Below are 10,443 nucleotides of genomic sequence, written 5' to 3' on the forward strand. Positions count from 1 at the left end.
ATATATGGAAAAGGGCTTGGTGATGTGAATTATTATAGAACGATGAGGAGAAACTGGGTCAAGGGCATGAACATGAGATCACGATGTATACCGACTTTCTAAAAACACATATATTCAAAGACATGAAACTGTGACCAGGACAAATGCCCTGTTCTGATTGAATTTGCAAAGATTACAAAACTATGATGCTTGCCCGATTGAGGTTACAGGGACCTTGTCGCTATAGCAACCACCTTTACTTGGATGGACCCCATAGAATAAGAGGAATTACTTCAGTGAGGAAGTTGTGCTCAGTGGTTTGAATAAATCTTGTCCCCACGGAAACTTGCGGTAAAAACCGTGATGCTTCTGTTCGGTGCCACAAGAGCAGACTGTGTTGCCTTATGGGTCTGTGCCCATTTGCCCTTTTGTTTTTCTGCCATGTTAGGGTGCAACGTGAGACCTTCACCAGATATAGCCACCCATCTTGGTCACCCGGCTCCCAGAACTTGGAGGTAAATAAACATCTTTCCTTTATTAATATTACTATTAATTATTGATTATCTATTATTCTTATAGGGAAAGACAATGGGTTAAGAAATTATGAGTAAGCTCTGCTGTTAACAGAAGTGTCAGACTTTCAGCAGCTCAGAAACAAAGATGACAATACACACACACACACACACACACACACACACACACACACACACGTCAGCCTCGAGTCCTGTGGAGCCACTTCCTGGGAGAGGCAGGGACATGAGGTGGGAGTCTGCCCCTCTCTGATGGCCACCTAGGTTGTGGCTCCCATCGAGTGCCTGACACATCTGGTTGTCAAGGACACAGAGAATCATGGGATGGTGGAGTGATTATGTCGACAACTGCTGGGGACGTTGTGAGTGTTCCAGGCTTCCAGCAAGAAACAGCAAGGGCTTTTAAATATTTTTAAAAAGTGCTCTAATTGTCTCAAAAAATAGCAAGAGAGTTATGGTGCTTTTAGTCAATAAATAAAGCTACACCAGGTGGCGCCACCCTTAACCTAGAGAGCTAAGTCAGAAAGCTCATGACATCTAGGCAAGCTGGGGCTGTAAAACAAAACCCTGCCGAGAAAAAAAGTAATAAGAACAGAAAAAAGTAATAAAAAAGGGGGAAAATATTGCTGTAAAAAACTTATAATTACTAAAAAAAAGTAATAGAGGAAAATATTGCTGCAAAAGAAAAAAAACTTATAATTGCTGAACAAGATCAAACAGAAAAACTACTCCAAAATGTACTATCTGGGCTAACGACCAGGGAATATAGTATTCCTGCAGTTGCAAAATCTCTCACAGCCATGTTCATCCATTTCCTACCACAAAACTGAGACTACTCTGTAGGTAATGCGCTGTTATCTACATCAAAACACCCAATGTTATACATGAAGAGCAGCTCAACAACTTCCCTATGTTCATGCTGCACTCCCTGATCTGTTGGAGTGACTGTGGGTGTCCGATGTGTCTCCTCACCATGGAACAGTATTTCCCCACGTTAAAGCCAGAAATATTGTGGAAACAACTCCAAAGAAACCTCTTTGGACCTTCTCTCATCCACACTACGAAATGAACAAGGCCATTTGCAAAAAATGGCAACAGCGTGAGTCCTGAAAGGTCAAAGGAGGAGAAAGAACGGAGGGTTTGCAAGCCACTCACTTCAAGAAATGCTGGAGGACTCAGGTACACACTCGCAGTGTGTCAACAATGTTGTCTGGAGGAAAAAATACACAATGGATAACATATTATTTGACAAATCCATGCCAGAACGACTGAAGCTACATCGTAAAGACTCAAGTCGCCGAAGTTCGCTAATTGAGTTTATAATGTATGGAAATTATGTGATGCTTCCCCTTCCCTCGCCATCATGAGCTTGGTTTTCAGTGGAAGGGACGGTGTCTGTGAATGTCACCCGTGTTCCCGTGTCGCCCTTTGATCTTCTTTTCCGACACTTACAGTGATGGGTGACAGAGGGAGTAACCGTAGCCAACAATTAATTATTCTTTACAAGATGAGCTCCAATGTGAGCCCAATTAAACAATTTCCGGACACCTCTTCCTTGCTAAAACAAGTACATTTAATGAAGAGAAGCCCCCTGCCTGTCACTCAGGCTTTCATTCCCGTGCACGCTTACAGAGGTAACCACTGCCCTTCTCTCCCCATCTGGAAATACCAATTGTCACCCTTTAAATGCTCCGTGTCCTCCTGACCCCTGGAAATTTAACTTAGAGGCTTTTACAACTTTTTCCTCCGGATGACACCATCTGGAAAGGTGTTTCTGGGGACAAACATGACTGCAGGCCATTTTAAGCAACTTAACACCGTTCCCATATGCAAGGCACAGCGCTTACAAGAATGAAGCAAATGCTCAACTTCAGCCAGGACTCGGAAAGAGGGGTCTTGATGGACTCAAAGCTTGAATTCTTTGGACCCTGCTACAATTTGTCCATCATAACATGGAATAATAAACAAAGGGTTTCAAACACCACAACATTCCAACATCTTGTCAAAAGTGATTATTTGAAAGGTCACAACTGTGGCATGTGACTCCTATGGGTTCCAACAGGAACGTACTTCACCACACAAGCCTCAGACATCTCACCCCATCCAAGCTTAAGATCCCATCTGACAGATGTGTGAAGAAAGGTTTCAGTCACAAACAGCTGTGGAAACTGCAAACATGAGGCTTGGGAAGGACATGACTGTTCAAGGGGCAGCATGCAGAAAAGATTTTATGATAATCTCTCCCTGGTTGTGTTAAGAGCTATTGAAATCTATACATGTGATAAAATTTCACACACACACACACACACACACACACACACACACACAATGAGATCTAACATAATTTCCAAAATGTCAATAGGTGACTTTATTTCACAGATAACAACTTCCGATCTAGAACAACCATCTCTATAGTTCTACAATGGAGGCTCCTTGGGCGAGGCTGGATGAAGATTCTGTAGGAGTTTTCCTGAACCGTTTTAAAACTCTGACCTGTGCTACATTATTTTTTTAATATTAAGGGCTTTTATTTCTTTTTCAGTTGGTTGTTTTTGTTTTGTGTTTTGTTTTGTGTGTCAGACTGGATGGAAAATTCTAGACAGTCTGATCCTGTGGTTTAATTTTCCTACACATTTAAACACAGTTAAACCTCAGGGATGGCTACCTTGAAATTCTGTTGCAAAGTAGCAAAGCTCCCATGATCTTTAAGGTAAGAATGGATTCTATCAACTGATAAACAGGACTCGGGGCTCGGACCCAGCAAGGAACAATATGGGAATTTTTGTCTTTCTTTTTTTTTTTAATTTTTCACTAAATAATTTTTTTTATAAATTGCTTTTTGTATTAATTTTTCTTTTTTTAATTTTTTATTAGATATATTTCTTTACTTACATTTCAGATGTTATTCCCCTTCCTGCCTTCCTGTCAATCAGCCCCCATTCCCTCCCCTTCCCCTCCCCCAACTTTTTGCCTTTTTAATTAAAAATAGTTTCTTCACTCACATGATACACCCCAAGGAGAGTTTCCCCTTCCTGGGATCCAATAGGAGGGAAGTGTGAATCTTCCTGGGAAGGGGAAATGGAATCCAAAGGAATTTTGTGAACATCTGATTTGCTAGGGGCTTCTTTAAAATGTGTGCCATGTTAAGTTTAAACCCTTGCACTGCATGGAAAACTGGCTTACGAGGTGCACCTAGGTAGTGGGGACACCAGCTTAGGCTTAAAGAGCAACAGAGCAAATGGGTAGCATCCCAGGATGGCTCACAAATGAGCCCCCACCAGCAAGAGTGAGAGCCCACTGCACATGACAAGTGCACATGTCGAAGCCTGATTTGCCAGAGGCTGAGAGTGACATGTTTAAATGGCGGCTGGATGGTTAGCATTTTAAGGAGAATCCATGTGTTGCCAGACAAAGCAACATTCCTACCTTTATTCTTGTCAGGTTTGTATTCCCCGTCTCCCAAGATATCTTCAAGATCCTTGTCTGACCAACCTACAGAAAAACCACACATTTCAGTGGCCAAAAGAAAAAAATCTCAGCAGCAAACATTTGGATTAGTTAAAGTTGTCCATGACACGTGAATGTTCTTCATGGAACTGAGAGTGTGGTTCAGTGGCACAGCAGATGTAAGGTCTCAGAACCACACCTTGTGCTCATACTAGGGATCGATGGGGAAGGGGAGAAGGAGGAGGAAGGGAAGGAGGTTGAGGGAAATGAACAAGGAAGAAAGGGGGTAGGCAAAATTTCAACCAGCCCCTCAGACAGCTCACTGCCGATGTATATGTTCTGTAGAACGTCCAATCATCTTGAGTGTTTGTGTGACCACAGAGAGAAGAATACAATCCTATAATTAAGTTCAGATGAGACGCCATCCCCCTGCCTGGATGGCAGCTCTCTGAGGTCTGACTCTATAGAAGACTCTGCTTCTTAACTGAACCAAGGAGATTAATGCCTTTCTGCAAAAATAAGTCTCAACTTTCTCACAATCTGCGACACAATCACAGATGACTAATACGAGAAGCAGAATCATTATTAACCATAGTTCAGTAATTAAGTACACATCTTCCTGAATGTCCTATGCTCTGTGTGCAAAGTGTGCTTAAAGCCGTCCTGCTGTATTCCAGAGGACAGGGGAATGATTTGCTAAGCCCCTGGCATCACTGTCCCTTCTCTTACTTGACTTTGTCTGCTTTGTGTCATGAGACCACTTTTGCCAGACAGAATGAACGTCGTACCAACTGGATGACTTGGGAAGCATTTCTTACAACTGAATGAAATGAATCCATCAGTCCAGGACAGCCACTGATGGTGCGTGTCGACAAGATTTCGGGCAAAGCCTTTATAAGCTACCGTGAGTCTTTTCCAGTGGTATGGGTGGTGTTAGAAGCAAGTTAGATTTTTTTATTATAGCATGCAGCATTACACTGAAGTTTTATAAACCATAAGAGAACGAGGTTTTCTAAAAGACTAACCTGCAATGCTAGAAAACTACAAATGAACACAAGTCCATTGAACGGGTGTTGTAATTCAAACATGAAATTTCCCTATAGGCTCATGTGCTGGGACTCTTGAGGCCTGCTTTTGGAAATACATCACTGAAAGTTGACATCTGGGTTTTACTAGCCCACTTCCTGTCTCTGTCTCTGCACTTCCTGTGTGTGGATACAAAGCAAGCAGCAGAGTCATATCGGGGCCTCATCGCTTCTAAAATGATAAGGTGAAAGAATCCTTCCTCTTCTCTTCGCTTGCTAGGTCCTTGTTCAGGGCAACCAGAAAAGTAATGAAAGGAGAACTAAGTGAGGAAAGGTTACTAAACACCTTTTAAAATGTATTATTCATTTATATATCTGTTTTAAACCCTTTTGAATTTAATTGTATTTGTGTGTGTGTGTGTGTGTGTGTGTGTGTGTGTGTGTGCGTGTCTGTGTAGGTCAGAGGACAGCTTTCAAGTTGCATATCTCAATATGAGAATCCAGGTATCTCCTAGCAAGATTGACATTCTAGAAATTTCTAAGAAGTATAAAATAATGCCACTCTCTGACAAATTGTTTTTCTCTCGACACAGACTCATACAATGTGCTATTTATGTTAATATGTATTGTTTTAGTATTATCATTTTATACGAACAATACTGATTTTTTAAAAAAATTAAATATATAGATGATAAACAGAGATAGATATGACACACACAGACAATAGTTATTGAGATTCCCAATAATTCGGGGAATCCCAAGACCAAAATATATCAGTATTACCATTGTGGGGTTCTCCTACAGTTCGACGTGGCCCAGATCTGGCCCAGATCTACAGTACTCTGGACGTCTCAGAACGCCATTGCAGGTATAAGACAAACCATACCAGGAGCTGTAGCACTGGCCTGTGATGTCGAGCATCTAGAACTTATCTCCTCCTTCTCCTGTACGTGGCTTTTTGGGGCCATCTAGATCGTTCCGATCATCCAAGGAGTCTTCCAAGTCAAACCCATCAAGTTCTGGGGACCACAGAACAAAAGAGATAATCACTGCTGTACTGGGTAGTTTTTATGTCGGCATGAGCTAGAGCCATCTGCAAGGAGGGAACCGTGTTTAAGAAAAGGCCTCCATAAGCTCAGGCTGTTAGGCATTTTCTCAGTGATCGATCAGTGGGGAAGGACACGGTACACCGTGGAAGGTACCATCCCTATGCTGGTGGTCATAAGCCAAATAAAATAAACCCTTTCTTTTCCATGTTGGTTTTGATCGTGGTGTTTAATTATCACCATAGAAACACAAACTAGGATACCCACTGAAACAGGTAGCTGATATGGAAAATCCTTCCTTCCTTTTTTCCTCTGAGAGCTTGTCTTACCCATAGGATTTGACGGTGCTCTAGTTGCTCCTGGCCTTCTCGCTGTAGTAGTGGTGATGTGGTCCCATCTCTCTGAAAGTAGGAGGGAAAACAGCAATAAAAAATAAATAATAATAAAATGTATACCTACATCATAGTTTAAGGAAGTCACACTGTGAATAGACCATCGTTAGTACTTATTAAAGCTCCTATACAAACTCATGACTACCCGGAGAAAGATGGCAAAGAGATAGAACAGGTTTAAGTGAGGGAGATTCTAACCGTTCTTCATAGGTTGGGGACCGAGAGACCCACATCTCACCACTTGACCAGAGAAAGAACATGAGCCCAGATCTGCTGCACACATGGAGTAGGAAATTCTAGACGATCCCCGAGACCTTTGAGCTATGGTTTCCTCTACTGTTAGTGCAAGAACTGAACAGCAGATTATGATGCCCAGAGATGAATGAGCTGGTGTTGTCTGTAGTGTGCAGAGAATTGTTTTATAAGCTAGCATTTATGTGATGTACAGAGAACTGCTTTACAAAGTGAAAGTGGTTAAAGAAGCAAATTTGACCATCATGCTATACCATACATTAAAATCAACTAAAAGTGGATCAAAGATCTAAAAAGCTAGTTTCTAAACACTCAGCAGAAAACATTTTGGAAAAAATATATATCCAGTTCCTGTCAGCCTGCACTTCTTTGCTTCATCCACCTTATCTTGTTTGGTGGCTGTATATGTATGGGCCACATATGGGGTAGGCTCTGAATGGCTGTTTCTTCAGACTCTGCTCTAAACTTTGCCTCCCTATCCCCTTCTAATGCTACTTTTGTTCCCCTTTTAAAGAAGGAGTGGAGCATCCGCATTTTGTTCATCCTTCTTGAGTTTCATGTGATCTATGGCGATGCACTCTTTTAATCACAGTACTCCAGAACAGAGGCAAGAGGATCTCTGAACTTGAAAACAGCCTGGTCCACAGAGTGAGTTCCAGGACAGCCAAGAGAAAGAAACCCTCCATTAAAGAAACAACAACAAAAACAAAAAGAGAAAGAAATGAAAAGAAAAAAACAACAAGGATTTCCGAACAACTCACTTGCACCGTCACAGAACAACAAACAAATGGGTGTTGTAGTCAAACGTGATATGACCCTACAGGCCAATTGTTGGGAATACGTCACTGGAAGGTGACATGTAAGGTTTACTATCCACTTCAGTGGGGTCACATGGGGCCCAGGTTAAGAGTAAAGAAGATCTACTGTGGCATTTTGTAAGTGATGGATTGGACACTGTCTTGTCATCACTATTACATTTCGATGCTATTGAACTCATTTCATCAGTGTCTCAGAAAGCAAAGTATTTAAAGCAGAGGTGAGGGAAATTACTATAAATGTAGAGTAAACCTAAAGGTATAAAACCAAGAAGATCCAAATAAAGACACACACCAGAAAACACACCAGATTGGCAACAACAGCTCCCACACTCTCTATGTGCAATGAAAGCCTATAGAAGTCCCACTGATTGTTTCTTTCCAGAAAGAGTCAAATTTGATCTAAACTCTTTGGGGAAGGCAGAACCTGAGATTGTCTTTTTTAAACCTTAAAAAGAATAAAGTGGGATGAATCACTCTACCTAATATTTCATAGTCAACATTTATCAAAGATGTGGCAGATAGATAGATACAGGCAACAGAACAGAATGAAGAGCTCAAAATAATTATTAGAATAATAATTATTTTTTATACATATGCAAAGCAACTCAAGGGAGCAAGAAATCTTTTCAGCAAAGGGTGCTGGAATAATTAAACTTCCAAAACAAAAAGCAATGGGTTTCATTTTATATAAAACTAACTGCAAATGGATAGGTTCTATTTGCTTAAATATTAAACCATTACATTTTCAGAAGGAAGTGTTTCAGAATTGAATGCTTAGTAAAGAATTCAGATATTCGACAGCAGAAACACGGCCCATAAGAGGAAAAGTTGTTATGAAGCTGGAAAGAGCAGGCCACCTGGTACATGGCCACGATCCAGGAAGCTGAGGTGGGAGGACCTGGCATTTGAGATCCAGCTAGGACTGCTTGCCAAGATAGTAAGGTTCAGTCTCAAAAGAGGGAGGAAGAGGAAGAAGTGGCACAGGAATAGGATGTGTAGAAAGGAGGGAGGACAAAGGATTCTGGACAAGAAAACCATCAGGAAGCTTGAATGGAGCTAAGGTTCTTGTGGGCTGGTAGGGTAGCTCAGAAGCAAGCATGCATTTACTTAGAGGTCCTAGGTTTTTCCTCAGAACAAACAGGGAAAAACAAGGGGGAGGAGAGGAAAGAAAGGAAATCTGGAGTTGGCTTTTTGACAAAAGAAAACAAGATTCAAAACTTGTTCTAATGACTCAAAATTATAAATGGGAGAGGAGGCATTGCAACTAATACTAAATAGGTACAAAGGAAACTACAATGGACAATGTATTCCAACAAATCAGACATGCTAGAGGAAATGGATAGAGTTCTAGAAGCACACAAACTATTAAGGTGATTATGAAAAATCAAAATATAACTGGATGAATGATAATTAGAATAATTAACAACCTCCCAACAAAGAAATATCCAGGTAAGAGAAGGCTATAAAAATGAATTCAAAGAAAAGCTAAAGCTAATCCTTCTCAAATCCTGCAGATCTGAAGAGGAGGAAATAATTCCAAATTCACTTCATGAGAACAGCATGACCCTCACGCGAAGCCAGACAAGAATGCCAAAAACAAGCAAAACTACATGAATAGAGGCAAAAATCAAGGAAACATTACATTCGCAAAGAGAATGAACAGCACATTTGAAAGATTGCACCCTATAATCAAAACTGGATTTATGCCTGGGACACAGGATTGCTCAACATAAATTAAATCATTAAACATTAAAAGTATGAAGCACAAAAATCTGTGTCAGTAGGTATAGAAAGAGAAATTGACAAAATTTAACATCTTTTTGATGACAATCCTCCACATATCAGCCATAGAAGCTAGAGTGGTTAGCGGGAGTTGTCAACTCAGTGAGTTCTAGAACCTCCTGAGAGACAGGCCTCCAGCAATATGGTAGGAGATCATCTTGACTCGGTAAACTGTGTTGAAAAGAAGCACCTATGGCAGATGACATGGTTCTTCGGTCTGAGATCCTAGCCTGCACACAGGTGATGGAGTGAGCTGAGTGTACGCCATCATCGCTCAAACTGGGCAAAAATAACTCTCCCTAAGCGGCTTCCACCCTGGCGTTTTCTTACAGCAACTAGAAAAGTAACTAAGATGAAAGCAATGTCACCCAATGGAATGAGGACCACACAGGATGAGGGACCAGGGCACATAGTCAAGGGGGAAACACTGAAAGATTTCCTTCTAACCTGAAGAACAAGACAACCGTGTCCAATCTACCAATTCTATTCAATGCAGTACCAGCAGGCCTAGCAAGAATGAGGAAAGGATATTGAAAACGGTCTGTAGGTGGCAGGACTGTATGCACAGAAGATCCACGAGAACCAAGTGTGGTGGTGCCCACTTATGATCCCAGAATCTGACAGGCAGACTCAGGAGGAGAAGGACATGGAGGGCAGCCTGAATTATATAACAAGTTTCAAATCAGCCTGGGCTACAGATACGGAAAAAATAGACAAACTGAAAAAGGAAACACTGGCATATTCATGGTTTTGAAGATGAACAAAGTAGTCATAAGCCAAAAAATGTAGATGGCAAAAGGAGAGAACTCACTCCCCCGCAGAGCCTCCAAGAGGAATGCTGCCACACAGGCACTAGTGCTTTGCGCCACTGAACTATCCCTGCAGCCTCCCTGCTCATATCTGCTGCCAGTAACGAAACTTGGAATTTAAGACAGAGTTTTCTGAAAACTTTCTGGTGGCTGTGATATGAGCAACTTTTCAATATCTAGATGGTTTTTTAAATCATTGTTTTACTCATCATTTATTTGTTTATTTGTTTTTGGACAAGAGCTCTTGTTGTAACCCTGAGTACCCTGGAACTTGCAATACAGAACAGGATTATCCTCAAACTTTTGGTATTCTCCCCAAAAGTTTGCCTCCACAGTGCTGGGATTACAGGTGGTGCCACCCCG

General features: G+C 41.3%; 1 protein-coding gene across 5 annotated transcripts in view; it reads right to left on the minus strand.

Annotated features, from left to right (window-relative positions):
- LOC120093155 (uncharacterized) overlaps nucleotides 1-10,443 on the minus strand; it is a 101,467-nt gene that overhangs the window by 41,531 nt on the left and 49,493 nt on the right. For 3 of the 5 annotated variants that reach the window (XM_087604947.1, XM_087604949.1, XM_087604942.1), the window contains 3 exons: nucleotides 6,357-6,428; nucleotides 5,765-6,000; nucleotides 3,936-4,001 (listed from right to left, as the gene is read on the minus strand). The gene's annotated coding sequence lies outside the window, so the exon portion shown is untranslated. The remainder of the gene's footprint in view (nucleotides 1-3,935; nucleotides 4,002-5,764; nucleotides 6,001-6,356; nucleotides 6,429-10,443) is intronic. The other 2 variants (XM_087604940.1, XM_087604933.1) reach the window with 1 other exon arrangement.

Source organism: Rattus norvegicus, chromosome 1 (genome assembly GCF_021556685.1).
Source record: "Rattus norvegicus strain SHRSP/BbbUtx chromosome 1, alternate assembly SHRSP_T2T, whole genome shotgun sequence".
Classification (NCBI taxonomy): Eukaryota; Metazoa; Chordata; class Mammalia; order Rodentia; family Muridae; genus Rattus; species Rattus norvegicus.